Source organism: Sorex fumeus, unplaced genomic scaffold (assembly GCF_029834395.1).
Source record: "Sorex fumeus unplaced genomic scaffold, SorFum_2.1 ptg000128l, whole genome shotgun sequence".
NCBI classification, from domain to species: domain Eukaryota; kingdom Metazoa; phylum Chordata; class Mammalia; order Eulipotyphla; family Soricidae; genus Sorex; species Sorex fumeus.
In genome coordinates, this window is record NW_026606185.1 from 313,381 (window position 1) to 329,690 (window position 16,310).

The following is a 16,310-nucleotide window of genomic DNA, read 5'->3' on the forward strand; positions in this document are numbered from 1 at the left end:
GCAACGCTAGCTAGCCGGGGAATGATACGGTGAAAACGGACCAGGCAACGACGAAGGAATTAAAGGGGAAGAGTCAGCGTCTGAATGTGAAGGGACACCTTTGAGATCAGGAGAAAGGAAGGTCATCACAGAAAAGCGATGCCAAATTTTACACTTCCACTTCATGCCAGGCCCAGTTAGGTCTGTTGGGTGCGTGGGAGCAAAGAGTGGAGGGACACCACGCCAGGCTGTCTTTACTGGGGCCCCTCGGAGTGGGACGGGTTGAGTTTCCCTCCCCACCCCAAGCAGAACCCCGGCAGCCGAAAACCTCCAGAACCCAACCACAGCCATGCTCAAGGCCACTCTCCACATGCTTGGACGAGCCTCACCCAAGAGGGAACCGGCAGAAAAACCCAAGTATGCAGGACCCGTGGCTGAGATCATCAAGCCCACTCGGATCGGGACTGGGATCTCCAAGTCTGCTCAGATTGGGACTGGGCCTCCTCCCCCCAGCTACTCAGTTTTCCAGCAGCTTGGCAGTCACACCCACAAACTGTCCCCAGCACCATGTAATCACAGCAACAGCCAAGATCCAGAGACTATAAACCAAAGCTCTCGGGAGAGAGCCACACAGAATTTCCCGGAGCTCTTATACGCTAGCCCACTTACTTACCAAAAGTATCACGCATTTGTTTGGTTTTAACAGACTTGCTTGTATTCTCTTATATACGGGCTTAAATGGCTCCACAATGAAATACAACAACCCTCACACACTTCCCTCTTATTGTGGTGGGAAAGTGCTTGGTGGTGGGATTGGTGTTTGAAAAATCATCTGTAATGAACTACTGTGAACTACTTTATGAAAATAAAATATATAAAAATTGCAAAAAGAAAAAAAGTCGGGGGTTGGCATTTAGGATTTTCAGTAGAGTGTTTTTTTTTTTAAATCAGCATCCCTATTTTACAGAGGAAACTGAGAAACAGCTCATCACTGACCTGTGTCCACTCACGTTCCAGGAGACAAGAGGGAAGCCTTGCAAAGTCTTTCGGACTCCACGTCCAGCTAGCTACTGATCTGGGCCTGAGACTGCGTCCCAGAGGTCTGGCCCCTTCCTGCCCGGTACTGAGCCCTGAACCCACGCCTGTGCGTGGGCCTGTGCCAAGCTTGCTGTCTCTCTGCAGCTCTGCTCAGAAGCTCCTACGCCTCTTATCTTTGGCACCGGCTGGCGGCTCTTATCTGTGCCCTGCACGCAGTGAGATGCTGGGGGTGATAGCACGCGCCCAACACGCTGGCACATTTCCCTCTTTTCCATCACCCCTTTCTCAACGTCTGCCCGGGCTCCTCCTTGCTCTGAGGGTTGCCTGTGCTGGGGAGAGACTTTGCACGGACTTGAGAGGAAAGATGAAAGGTGAGGTCTCCGGGAAAAGCTCTCTCCCTTCGGAACGGGAATCAGATCCGATTAACCAGCACCTGGGAGGGGGAAAGGAACAGCCACGAAAAAAGATGCGCGTCTCGCAGAAGATGCTGCAATCAAGAGAAGATGCTACAGGCACAGAGCAGAGCAACGAGGTTTGTCTGGAGGCTGCGAGCCAGGGGGAGGGAAGGGACCACCGAATGCAGCTGCAAAACAGTACAAAGAAGTCTGATCGCTGGGCCAAACTCTCTTCAGGGGAGTAGCTGCAAGCCTTGGAGCAGACGCGACCCTCACAACTGAACGCTCTTAGCAAAAACATGCACGAGGGCACTGCATTGTTTATAGTGGCTCACTATAAGGGCTGGAGCAATAGCACAGCAGGTGGGGCGTTTGTTTTGTACGCAGCCGACCTGGGTTCAATTCCTCCGTCCCTCTTGGAGAGCCCGGCAAGCTATCAAGATTATCCCGCCCACACGGCAGAGCCTGGCAAGATCCCTGTGGCATATTCAATATGCCAAAAACAGTAACAACAAGTTACTCACAATGGAGACGTTACTGGTGCCTGCTTGAGTAAATCGATGAACAACAGGAGGACAGTGCTACAGTGCGGCAGTGGCTCACAGTGGCAGGGATCAGTGAAACCAAGTCACGTGTCAATCAAACGGGCATGGACTGGGGCTGGAGAGAGTACAGCAGGGAGGGGGCTGGCCCTGCCTGTGGCTCGTTTTAGTCCAATCCCTGCCTAGATTCAGCCCAAACTCTGTCAGGAGTGATGCCTGAGCACAGAGCCCCGGTAAGCCCTGAGCACCGCGGGGTATGACCCCCAAACAAACAAAAACGAAAATAAAAGAAAGTGGCATGAATGACCCTGGGGCCACAGGATGAGCAGAAACGCCTTCGTGGTTTGCCAGAGCTCAGTGTGTGTGGAAGGGGGTCGGAGCTGGGAGGGCACTGATGGGCAGGAAACCAGGAAAAGCCTTCGTGCTGCCCCATAGCACTGTAGCACTGTCCTCCTTTTGCTCGAGCGGGCACCAGTAATGTCTCCATTGTGAGACTTGTTGTTACTTTGTTTGGCATATCGTATATGCCATGGGGAGCTTGCCAGGCTCTACCATGTGGGCAGGATACTCTCGGTAACTTGCCAAGCTCTCCAAGAGGGATGGAAGAATAGAACCCAGGTCGGCCATGCGCATGGCAAACACCCTACCCACTGTGCTAGAGTAACCGCAGCAAAATGCCAACAGTGTATTCCGATCGGGTGGGGGCTTTCTGGTTGAGAGTGAGACACACTGATGGACCTAAGAAAAATCATGGAAGTTTGTGGTGTGTGCGCGCGCGCACACACACACACACACACACACACACACATTCTGGCATGTGCCTACAATTTTTTGCGAAATAGAACCTCCCGAATACTTTATTTCCCTTTGGGGAGAGATATCAGGGCTGGGGAGGGAGGGAAACTTCTACTCCTTTTCGATTTTTATCTCTTTCTGCGCCACCCGAATGTTCTTTATTGTACGCATATATGGCTTTTATTTTAAAAATAAAATTAAAAAATGCACACGGAGTCTATAATTTAAGTAGACATTATAAAGGAGGCCCCAGGGACCCATCGGACCCAGGCTTGTTTGCTGATGTCAGTGATTGGTGGTGAGATAGTAAACTTTAATAAACGCAGCTTCCTGCCAGGCTGTGGTGCCCATCTGCGTTTGCCAACCCCCACCAGGGGTGGGGGGGTCGAGGAAGGCAGATGGGCCCTCCTGAAGGAGGGGCAGGTGCCTGTGGGTACCCGGGGAATGGGCTGGGCTCCCCCGCTGTATGTGGGGTGGGGGGCTGACCCCATAACCCCCTTCCCCTCCCCCACCTCCCTCACCCTCTGCCAGGGAGACTTCTCTCTTGCTTGCAGGAACATTACTTAAAGTCACAGCTCCACCCAGACTCCGGCTCTGTCTCGCGGCCTCCCGGCTGGGGCTGAGGGTGAAGCGTGGGCAGCTGGGGGCTGGCACCTGATGAGTGTGAGCGTGGGTGACGGGCAGCCTGGGGGTTCTACATGCACTGGGCTCCTTGGGGCCAGGGCTCCGTCCCCCCACCACCTCCCACTACACCCCCTGTGGTGGTGGCCCCAGCTTATCCCATTCCTCACCCAGACAGGAGGGGTCCCCCCTGCCCAGAGGGACCCCCCAACCCATGTGGAGAGCACAGGGCCAGTTGGGAAGATTTCGACTTTCCCTCCTGCTCTCTGCCGAGCTCTTCTCTGGCCTGGGCAAGGTGGACCCTCGCGAGCCTCGGTTTCTCATCTGTAAAATGAGGGCAAGGCCAGTCAGTACTGACATCAGCACTGCCCGAGGCCCTGCATATGCACATACACAAGGGTACCACGCAGAGCCTGCCAGGGGAGTGAAGGGATTGTGGGCGGCTTAGAAGGGCAAGGCCAGAGCCCCCATTCCTGAGTGGGCATTCCCTGGCCTGGAAAACTCGACATCCGCTCCACAGCTGTGAACCCCGACTTCCTCCCCCACCACCCCTCTCTCTCACCTAATGTTTCCTGTTTGGGGGAGGCGCCCAGACGGTCCTCCCGGGGCCCAGGGGCCACTCAGCAATATCTGACTGGCTGGGCGACTCAGTGCTTCGCCCGTGACCTACTGGTGCTCAGGGGACCCTGTGGTGCGTGAGATGGAACTCGGGGACCCTGTGGTGAGTGGGGTGGAACTTGGGTTCTTGCGCGGGCAGGCCCTTGGGCCCCCTGAGCCACCCTCACCCCTGGCCTTAATGATCGAGGGGCCTCTGGTCCTGCTTCCCCAGGGACACTGGGGGTCAGCCCCGGTCTATCCTTAGTCTCTGACTTCATGACCCGTCCAGCCTGGCCTCCCAGCAGCCCAAATCCTCCGGCTAGAGGGACTCGGGGCAGCTCCTGGAGATCAGTGCAGTGATGGGGGGTGGCAGGCTCCAGACGCCAGAGAACACCGCGCATCACCTGCCTCGAGACCCCCACCCCTGCCAAAGGCTGGTATATGCACTGGGTTATTACTACAAACACAGCCACTCATTCAGACAGGAAGAATTTTTTTTTAAAGCTTCACTGGAAAAACCTCTCCAGGGTCAAAGTGACCATGGAGCGGGGGAGAGCGCTGGCCTGGCATCACGGGGCCAATATAGGTTCCATCCCTGGCACCATGGAAACCCTCCTGAGCACTGCCAGGAGAGAACCCTGAGCACAAAGCCAAGAGTAAGCCCTGAGTACTGCCAGGTGTGGCCACATCCACCCCCGACCCCGACCACAACAACACAACAAAAAGAAATCACACATCTCCTGTCCATGTCCTCTGCTACATGTCACCCTCCCCCCACCCCAGCACCCTGAGGAAATGTGTTTTCCAGAATGCCCTTATGCAAACGCAGGCAGATGTGCCCGCACCAGCCCTCCCCTGGAGTCAGGAGAGACCCAGCCTCCTTGCGAGCAGCGGGCTCCGGCTGTGTGCCAGTGACAAGCTGCCTCGGAGATGTTTCCGCCACGGCAGGGAGACCTTCCCTCGGCTCGCTGATGGGTGGACGGCAGCTGCGTCCCAGAGCTGGAGGAGGCAGCATGTTCTCCAGGTTGCCAGGTCACCGGCACAGGGGTCTGTGGGTACGGTAGGGGTCTGAGCTCAGGACTGGACACAGAGAGAGGAAGAAGCCGGGGAAACTGCAGCCCCTCCAGTCCTTCCCACGGGGCCTGACTGGAGCCGGAACCTGGCTCAGTTCCCTCTCCCAAAGCGAAGTGGGGCTCAGGGCAGCGGGTGATGGTGCGGGGAGGGCGGGGCCGCTCACTGGACTCGAAACAGGGGGATGAGCGGATGGAGAGGAGCAGCCTGACAAACGCTGTGTCTCCAAACACACAGTGCCCTTTTTGGTTCGAGTCCTTGAGTGTCACTGCTGATATTTAAAATGATTCTTACTCGCATTAAATAAGATATTTCAATTCCAGGAAGCTGTCAGGGGCCGATGCGGACAGGAGAAATAATAGGCAACACTCTCCTTGCGTCGTCCTCGTTAATAAATCAGATGCACGGGAGGCGTGCAGGGGTGGAGAAGGGTGCGTGTGCATACGCGTGCCCACTGCACTCATGCGGCCAGTGGTTACACTCATCAGCACACACACGCACCGTGCATGTCAGTGTCACGCATGCACCCACCCGCACATGGCTGAGGTGCACACCTGCCTGCTCATGCCCTTGCATGCTGTAGCCACGCCACCAGCACACACATTCCTCCACACAGGCACACAGCTGCATGCCTCCAAGGGGCACATTTGCCCATGCATGTACCTGTGCACATGATGTCACTTCACACACGGACATGCACATACAGTCAACGAGCACACTTGCTCATGCATGTCCTGGTGCATACTACATACAATGCACACAGCTGATGGACATGCTCAACCACCTGTGCACTTATGCACACACACGGTGACGGACATGTTTGCCCACATGTGCACTCATGCACACACATGCACACAGGCGATATGCACGCTCATGCACACACATACAGCCACACTCACACATACTCATACATACAAGATCACATACATACACATACAGACTCTCACACATGCTCGTATACATATAGGGCCACATATATACACATACACACTCACATAATATAATACCCACACATACACACAGACATACTCATATATACAGGCTCACACACACATACACTCACACACACTCATATACACTCATAGGCAAACTCACACACATGCACTCACACACTCACCCTTACACACAGCACACACACATACACCCCCATTCACACAGCACACACAAATACTCTTTTGCTTACACACACACACTTGCACAAACACACATTCATTCACACAGCATACACTCACACACTACCTCTCTTACACACACACTCACTCGCACACATACACACTCATTCACACAGCACACACTCACACACATTCACAGACACCCCGGTCCCTCCTGCAGCAGGGGTGAGTATGGGTGATGAGAGCTACAAATAATTCTGTGAGTTTGCTTCTGCCAAGGATCTTCAGAAAAGAAGGAACAGACCCGTGGGGAGGTCAGGGTTCAGGGAGCAGTGCTCTCGTGCGGATGGGACTCTGGGGTGCTCCCCCTGCCCCCTGGCCGTGAGACCAGGAATCATGACAGCGGGAGGGAGACAGACAGACACCATGGCCTTCTCGGCAGCTTCTAGAAGCCACCTGTGCGCTAAGAAGGCATGTCCATCCCGCCTCACCTGCCCCTTTCTCTGCCCGTTGCCCCTTCCTCCTCCCTACCCAGGACATCCGTGCCCCTGGCCCCAAGCACCGGCCTGTAGCTGTCTCCAACTGTCCAAAGCTTGGTGGCCTGGGCCACAAAGGCTTGACACCAGACCTCCAGAACCGGGGAGCGAGCTCAGGCTTGGCATGCGGGAGACCCCAAGTTCCATCCCAGGCTTGGTCTCCCGAGAACCTCAGGGTGGAGCCCGGAACCCCGTGCACTGCTGGGGGTGGCCCCCAAACCCAAAGCAACTGGAGGTAGAGAGTCTGGAAAGCGAGGTCTGTAGGAGGTTCCTGGGGGAGGGGTCCCCATGCACAGACGGGGGGCACTGGGTCCTGTACAAGGTGGCTGGGGAAGGGTTAACTGAGTTGGGGCAGCAGGAAGTGGGAGGGACTCCTCAGAGCCCTTTAAGAATCTAATTTCCTCCCAAACAAGAATCCTGTGAAGGATCCCCCCATACTCCCCCCTCCTGTCCTTCCTTAATGTCCCCCCACTTTACCCAACCCTCCCTTCGGTCCAGATCAGAGCCGACACCTCATCAAGCCTCTTGGCTTCCTGCCAGGCAAACGGGGTGGCAGCCGCGCCTCCCGCCTCCAAGCAAACTCCGGTGCTGGCAGCTGGGCCTGGGGACCGGTTTCGACAGTGTGTATCTGTCCCCCATGTGATGGACAGATTGGGGAGCAGAGCCCAGCATGTGAGAACCCAGTTCCTGTCTGTCACGTGACAGCGAAAGTCACGCACAGCCAAACCCCCAGTGGCCCAAGGCTGTGCTGGTGGCCTGCAGACCCCGCCCGCCCGCCCGCTGGGCTCCCCCAGTTTACCTGGAAGCCCCTTCTTCCAGTCCCCTTGCCCCTCACCCAGCTAGGCACCAGCTCCAGCCCTCCCGCCTCCACAGGAAACTCTGGGGCCTTTCCCAAGGCAAAAATCCCCTTCCCTGGCATCGTCTGCCTTCCCGTGCCTTCGCTGCTGCAGGAGAAAACACGGTCAGCTTTCTCGGAGGCGGCTCGTCGGATGAGCCCACTCGGCCCCCACTCGCCCTGCGGTTTCCACTGTGTGGTGTTGCTTGGCGTGGGGTGGGCTTGCATCTCTGCCGGAGCAGGTTGCACAGCAAAGTGCTTTGCCTGGCGCCTGCAGTTCCATGGGCCGCTGGGGAACCGCACCCTCTGGGGTCAGCTGTGATTATCAGTCACCGCCCCCGGCCACAGCCTCCAAGGCGCCCCGGCGCTGTCTCACGCTGAGCAACAGTCACAAGGATGAAAGCAGGCACCCGCAGCCTGCGTGGGACCCAGGGAAGGACCGGGAGGCCGCCGTGACGCTGCCCGGGCACACGGAATTGGGCTCAGCGCTGGCTTTTTTTCCGCTGCCATTAAGGATTTAACCCCTGGGCCTCTGGGCCTCTCCAACCCCCCAGCCTGGCTCATCACTGAGCCGGAAGGGACTTGCCATGGCCCTTAATTACCCCAAAGGATAACGGATAATTAATACTAAGGAGGTCAGAAGCATTGGGGGTGCGGGCGGCACAGGGACCGGGTGAGTCCTGCCCGGCTGAGTCCCGCTCCCCGGCGTCCCCTCTCCCCCACTCCAGGCTCTTGATTTCTCCTGGATGATGCTGGTGAGGGTCAGACCACCTCCTCCCTGGTCCCTGGGGTCCCCCCCCCCACCTTGCTTGCTGTCATCTATGGGGCTGGTCACCCTGCAGGGTGTGGTGGGGGTGTCTCTCGGGGAGGCGGAGGACCCCCTGCTCTTCCCCAGACCTGCCTCCAGGTTAGAGTCTCACCCGCTGGCGGAGGTCTCTGGGCTCCTCATTTCTGAACCAGTGATGTGACAGGCAGAGTCCACCCGCCAGCCCTGGCTCTGGGATCTACCTATCTCCATAGAGGGGGTCTGGGCTGCTCTTCCACTGAGGCCAGAAAGTGCTCGGTTTCCCAGGTCTGGTGTGTGCTCAGGGGAGCAGGAGGGGCCTGAGTGAGAGCACTGTGGGTGGGTGGGCTTGGACAGGGGGCCTCACCTCTGTGAGCCTCCCTGCCACCTCAGAAATTGGAGGCGTGGCAATAACAAAGAAATTGGGTGGTCATAAGCCTTTTATACGGGAGACTCCACTAATTCCTCACTGCCCTATAAGTCAGAATGAATTCTCGGCAAACATGGCAGATGGCATGAATGGTGAAGCCACAGCTCAGAGAGATTAGGGCACTTGGCCAAGGTCACAGAGCCGGTGGTGGCAGAGCCACAGGTGCAGACCCCAGCTCTGTACTCTCGACATCCAGAAGGCATGCCTGGGGGGATGTGACCAGTCCTGTGAAGCGCTAAGGTCAGGGCTGGTGGGGGCTGCAGGAAGCGCTGGTCTCCAGCCAGCAGCCCTGGGATTCTCAGAGCCGTGATGCCATTCACTCGCTGGGTCCTGGGTCATTCCAACTCCCTGGGCATCAGTCTAGATCAGCTGCGGCCCCAGGCATCCCTGACTGATGCCAAGGAGGATGCAATACGCCTGTGGCGCCGGGGTCTCAAGGCAAGCAGGGTCCCCAGCCCCTCTGTGTGCTGGGACTTCGTGCTCAGTAGCTCAGGCCAAAGATATATACATGCCTGTGAGGAGGGGGCCGCCTCTGTCCACACACTCCAGTTCACAGCCAGCCCACCCGAGCCTCCGCCCCACTCAGCATAAGCCACGCCCACCAGCGCCTCTGCCCGCCTCCTCAGCACAGAGCCACGCCCACTGGTGCCTCTGCCCACCTCCTCAGCACAGAGCCACGCCCACCGGCGCCTCTGCACGCAACACAGAGCCACGCCCACCAGTGCCTCTGTCCACCTCCTCAGCAGAGCCACGCCCACCAGCACCTCTGCCCGCCTCCTCAGCACAGAGCCACACCCACCGGCGCCTCTGCCCAACTCCTCAGACAGAGCCACGCCCACCGGCACCTCTGCCCGCCTCCTTAACAGAGCCACGCCCACTTGCACCTCTGCCCACTGCCTCAGCACTGAGCCATGCCCACCATCCCCATACCCACTCTGAGTTTGGGGTGCCTGAGGCAGGCCCCAGCGAAGGTGCTAGCTCCAGGTGATGAATGATCCAATGCTTTCTGATTTGCATGTTATGTTTCTGCGCGCCGCAATCAATCGCCTTCTCTCATCCAAGCCGTTCATCACCGGTTCTATTCTGAGTTTCCGGGAGTCTGGGTGCCCCCAGCACCTGTTCCCGGAGCTGCCAGGGAGATGGATCCTGGGAAGCTCATCAGTCCTTGGGAGGGAGGGGGAGGTGAGGGTGTGGCTCTTGGGGGTGCACTTGCTTGTTCTAGACCCTTCCGTGAAGAATGGGGGGGCAGTGGCGAGTCCACACTCCTGCCCCACCCCCTGAGTTTGGATCCAATCGACACTGACTCACGCCCCTTTTCCTTCCAGGCAGACCTTCCCAAATGCAGGGGAGGGCTTGGCCAGGAAGCCTGAGGCCAGGACTGTCTCAAAGGCCCTGGGTGGGCCCCTCTGGGGCCCCCACTGTCCAGTGGTCTGACACCAACCACTCACTGTCCTGCAAAGGGGGTCCCACTTCTTCCCAACGCCAAGCCCTATTCGGGAGTGTGAGGCTGGGGGGTTGCTATGGAAACCGAGACAGCCAATGCCTGGCCGACCACAGCCTTTGTTCCTGTTTCCCCTTTTACATTTTGAACTTATTCATCTTAATTGGCATAATTATTGCAACACCAACCAGAGGCCCAGGAAGCAGCCTTGGCCCTCACCGCCCACCCACTGCCCTGACTTGGTGGGGGAGGGGCTCTCCCTACAGCCTCTCCCCTCCTCACGAAGTCCCTCCGGCCTCCAGTCCCTTAGCAGGGCCAGGCTGAGGTTCTCAAGTCCAGACAGGGTCTGGTTCCATCCCCAGACTATCATATCGGCAGCCTTAGGAGCTACCCGTCTGAAAGGGGGGGGTGCGGACCTTGCTCAGAGGGGTCTGCACCTGGAGTGCTAAGCCATGTGGCGACCCCAAATCTCTGCCAGCTGCACCTCATCTGCCACTCGGCCACTATCAAACTGTGATTGGGGCCGTACCGGTCCAGGAGCCAGAGCCTTCCGGCTGCTGGGGTAGGGGACAGGGGCAACCCAATCCTGGGGCCCTCTTAGAGCCTCTGGCTCCCATCTGCCTCACCCACCCTGCTCCTCCTACCCCAAAGAATCTTGGGGAGCAACAGGAAGAACCGCCCAACGCTAGCAGGAAAAGGCGAGGCAGGAGAGACCCCTCTCCCTCACCCCCTCTCCTCAGTGGTGCCCCCAGGGCTGGACACAGCTGCAAGGTACCTGTGGTCTATTTCCCACAGGACACTCTGGGGTGGGCCCAGCTCTGCACTCCAAACACTGCGTCACTTTAGGGGTTTGGGGCCACACTGAGTGATGCTTGGGGGACGCCATGGTGCCAGGGATGGAATTGGGGGCTCCAGCCCATTGGGACATCTCCGTCCCTGGCCCTAGAATACTCATTCCTAAAGGTCCCCCACTGGCACATCTGGGGGAAGGGCTGCTGGTATAGCGCAGGGGGCCCTGGGGGGCAGCCCCAAGGTGGACATTCTCGAGGCAGAGAAGTCTGCTCCTGGACACGGCTTTCCTCACAGTTACTCCCGTGACTCCTCAAACCCTGCCCGCATGGTTGGAGGTTCAGTCCTCTTTCCAGAGGGCCACCGTCCCCACTCGGCTGGGGGGCTTTCCTCCTCCCCACCCCGCCCCCCACCCTCCCTGAGGATCCCACCATTTCTAAACTCGTTAACTTTTAATTACTACCTTCCCTTTGCCTGAGTACACTGGCGCTGTGCCACGGACATCTCTATTAAAATTCAATTTATGCCCATCATAACTAATCCCTGCATCCCGGCTCCCCCACCGGCAGGCAGCCTTCAGCTTCCAGACACCATGGCCAAACTCGGGGCTGAGTCAGAGGAGGCCGCAAGGAGGCTGGAAGTGGGTCGCGGGGGGGTGGGTGGGTCTGGCTTTGTTGATGGTGAGGAGCTGGGGGGACCCCCATCCCCCAGGCCAGAGGAAGGAAAAGGGGAGAGCAGGGGAGGGGAGAGGAGATGGGCGGGACCCGGGAGCCCTTTCCTCTGGACTGCTGTGATGAGCTGCTCCCAGAAGGCACTGAGCAGACGGGGAAACTGAGGCTGGGCCCAGTGTGCATCAGGACCAGGCTGGGTTGAATCTTCGAGAAGGAGCAGGGCACTCTTCTCTTTCCAGCTGGCATAGGGGTTAGGGCAGGTGAGGGAAGGCACGAGAAGGCTTGGGGTGTTGTCCCCTCAAGTCGGGGAGGGGGTGTGAGGAGGTGGAGGGGCAGGAGCCGCAGACACAGGCCTTGTCCTCCTCGAGCCAAATCCAGGGCCCCCCCATGTTCTTCCTGCCAGTCCCATCAGCCCGGCTATGGCGCGTCCCCCGATTCCTTCTGGGCCAGCTTGGCGTCTGCCCGCCCCCCCCCCCCCCGCCAACACACACACACACACAGACAGACACACACAGACACACAGACACTTCAACACAGACACACACAGACACACAGACACAGACACACAGACATACACACAGACACACACAGACACACAGACACTTCAACACAGACACACACAGACACACAGACACAGACACACAGACACAGAAACACAGACACTTCAACACAGACACACACACACATACACAGACACAGAAATACAGACATACACACAGACACACACAGACACAGAAACACAGACACACAGACACACACAGACACATAACAGACACAGAAACACAGACATATACACAGACACACACAGACACACACAGACACAACAGACACATAGACACAGACACACACAGACACACAGATACAACAGACACATAGACACAGACACACACAGATACATAGACACAGACACACACACACGCATCCTGACTTCTTCGGGGAACCTCCACTCTGGGCCAGGCCGGGGGAAGGTCTCGGTTTGCCTGGAAAGAGTTGGGGGTGCTGCCAGCATCTCCTGGTGCTCTGTGGGGGAGCAAGGGAACCCATCTGGACTGAATCCTGGGCTTTCAGGTCTTTAGTGGGCACTGGACCTGAACTAGGGTGGGCCTGGACGTGGGCAGCACCAAACTGGGCGTCTCTGTACCATGAAGGTCTGAGATGCTGCCCCATGGGCGCTGCCCACACCAGGCCTGAGGTTAGGGGCTTGTCCAGGTGATGCTCAGGGGGCCTGTCCAAGTGACGCTTAGGTGGCCTCTCTGGGGTGACACGCTTAGGGCGGCTTGTCCAGGCTGCTCTCTGGGGGTGAGCACTTCTAGGTGACTTTTTGTAGCAAGTTAGAAGGCTGGTCCTCTGCAGAGCCCCAGGCCTCGGGGAGGACAAGCAGGAAAGGCCCTGGGCCGGGCTGGGCTGACTCTGGGTGAGACTGTCCCCTCCGGGCTGGCAGTGCAGCCTTGGATGAGTCACGGACACTCCCTGAGCTATGGGCCCAGGTTGCCTCGGCCCCACTTTCCTGGAACCGCTGCCTGGTGAGAGTGGCCGGGAGCTCTGCTGGCCTCGTCCCCCTGCTCACCCTCCATAGGCCAGGCACAGAAGCAAGGCAGCTGGTCCGGGAGGCTTTCCCTGTCCCCCGGGACCCCGAGGGTTGCTGGGCCTCCCTCGCTACTCTCTGGCCTCCTCCAGTGTCATCACACCCAGGGGTCCCACCCTGCCTCCCCGCTCCCTGCAGCCAGGGACATCTGCCTGGGGCAGGCTGGGCACTGGGTCTGGCTCCCCTGAGTATCCCCTCCCCACACCAGCCAAGTGCCATAGGGGTGCAGGGACAGGCCAAGGGCACTGAGACCTGAAGGCTGGTTTCAAAGTGGTTTGAATATGTCATCAGCAAGGCTCCTGCCAGGGGCTCTGGAAGGGGCCTGGTCTCATGTGTTCCTGCATCCGCATCCGGAGATGCTGTGAATCGTCATGGGGAAGGAGCTCGCCTGCACGCCATCATTTCTGGGGGTGGTGTGAGGGTTGCTGTTAGACTCGGCCCCTGACCCTCAGGAGACAGCAACCTCATGTCCTCCCGGAAGGGGCCCTTTATTCACGCCTGCTGCACCGGGCCGGAACAGGCGGGCTCAAGGGCCACCTCCCCCCACCCCATCACTCCTGCTCGGAGGCAGTCATGGAGCAGGGGAAATTCTGTCCAAGGTCACAGAGCTGCCACAGACAGGTCAGCACCCTGCCCCCACGGTGGACAGGAAGTCCCCATCCTCCCCAAGCTGCACCTATAGCACCGATGCTCAGACTTAACCTCACGGAGGTGCCACACACACACTGCACATGTGACACACACGGTCCTTGTCACACACACATCTCACTGACAATAAGCCCCTCAGAGCAGCTGCCAATAGAAACTTCTTCCTTCAGGTGGGAAACGGCTGAATTTACAGCAGCACTTCCAACCTGACTTCCTCTCAACTGGCTGAATAAATCCAGCTTTCTGCCTGGAAATTGGATATTATCCCAAGACTCCAAGCCAGAGCTTTGCAAGCTTTACAGTGGCCAGCAGTGGTGGGGCAGCGTGGGCCTGAGCATCTGACCGCCCGCCCGGGATAACCATCTCCACGATGTGCTTATTTAAAAGGTGAGCCCAGAAAGCAAGCGAGCCCTATGCATCCCACAGAGCTGCATCACAGAGGACCCGGGGCGATGGCACAGTGGGGAAGGCACTGACTTCACACACAGCCAACATGGGCTCGATCCCCAGCACCCCATATAGCCTCCTGAGCTCTGTCAGGAGTGATCCCCGGGGCTGGAGCGATAGCACAGCAGAGAGGGTGTTTGCCTTGCACGAGGCAGACACAGGTTCAATCCCCAGCATCTTCTATGGTCCCCTGAGAGCATCGCAAGGAGCAATTCCTGAGTGCATGAGCCAGGAGTAATCCCTGTGAATCGCTGGGTGTGACCCAAAAAGAAAAAAAAAAGAGAGAAAGAAAAACAAACAAACAAAAAAGAGTGATCCCTAAGCGCATAGCCAGGAGTCAGTCCTGAGGACTGTAGGGTGTGACCTAGAAAACAAACAAAACCCTAAAACCAGACACCCAAAACCAGTGCCAGAGAGAGAGGACAGCTGGGAGGACGCTGGCCTTGCATGTGGCTGACCCTAGTTCAATCTCCGGCATCCCACAGGGTCCCTCAAGCCTGTCAGAAGTGATCCCTGAACACAGAGCCAGGAATCAGCCCAGAGTACTTCTGGATGTGGCCCCCAAACCAACCAACCAAACAAAAAGGGCAGGGGTCCAGCTTTCGCTCTTCAGCCTGGGCTGGATTTGTTGTGGGGAGGGGAGAATGCGGGTGAGAATCACCATGAGTCTGGGAAGGAGCAATGATGGGGCGGCCACCGCGACAGGAGGCCGAGGAGATGATGCCCAGGCTGGGGGTACCTGCTTTGTGCGGGGGCAACCTCAGGTTGGAGCCCCAGCTCAGCTGCCAGGGGAGACCCCCAAGCCCTGACCTGGAACTAGTCCCCGAGCTTGAATGGAAAAAGTGAAACAACGAAACTACAGTCCAGGAGGAAAAATTCATGAGCTTCCCGGTGGCAGGTTTTTTTATTTTTATTCCCCCCCCCCCCCTTTGGGTCACACCCAGTGATGCTCAGGGGTTACTCCTGGCTCTGCACTCAGGAATTACTCCTGGCGGTGCTCAGGGGACCATATGGGATGCTGGGAATCGAACTCAGGTTGGCCGCGTGCAAGGCAAACACGCCCTCCCCACTGTGCTATTGCTCCAGCCCTGGTGGCAGATTATTTTAAAGGGGATGAGAGAGGGAGCCACTTGCAGACAGAAGTGAAGGGGTACCAAGTAACGCCAGTAAAGGAAGAGACCTTTGGTCTGGCGTCCATATGCCCCAGGCACCAGGAGCTGCTCCAAGAGGTAGAGGGAGAACTCCCAACTTGGCCTCTGACTCCTTTAAAGAGGTTGTGGGGGATGGCCTGGGGACCCCTCCCACAACTGGTCCCATTTGCAAATGTGCAGATGCCCACTGTCCAAAGGACGCAGTACTAATGCTGGGTAAACGTTCAGGAGCGGCTCTGGGCCCCCAACTGAAAACTCCCCCCAGGGCCGCCCAGGCCCCCCCAGACCCTCATCACCCTGGAGACCCGAGCCCAGACCTGGTCTGCACCCCCAGAGGGAAGGCGGGTGTCCTGTGCTGTGTCACCCGGGCTGCACCCACCAGCCCATATACAACTGGGGGCGATGGTTCACCCCAAACTCAGGCCGCCCTGCCTGAGCCCTGCTCCTGTCTGCAGGGGGCTTCTCGGTAGGGGGGGGGGGGCGCAGCTCCAGCGGGCTGTGTTCTGTCCCGGGGGCCAGATCTGTATCCAGATCTCCCGGGATGGACAATCTTGTTTCCCCAACAAAAACCAATTAAACGTGTCAGGCCATGGGATTAATCATAGCCCTGAGTTTCAGGGGCCAAAAGAAAAGGCTGAGGAGGGAGCAGGGGGAGGGGGAGGCGAGGAGGGTCTCAGGCCAGGCCTAGCTGGGGAGCACCTGCCCTCACTCCCTGCGGGGCCCCTCCCCGGGGACTCCCCCCCTCCCCCCGCCTCCACCCTTCCCTCCGTCCCTTCTCCTGCCTCCCCTTGCAAGGGCTGGTCACAGGACAGGCAGAGCTGCAGTCATGCCTGGGAAGCTGTC

At 58.1% G+C, this 16,310-nt stretch overlaps 1 protein-coding gene across 1 annotated transcript in view; it reads right to left on the reverse strand.

Annotated features, from left to right (window-relative positions):
• The window catches only part of SDK2 (sidekick cell adhesion molecule 2), a 165,506-nt gene that overhangs the window by 74,739 nt on the left and 74,457 nt on the right, over positions 1-16,310 (reverse strand). The gene's annotated exons all lie outside the window — the stretch shown is intronic.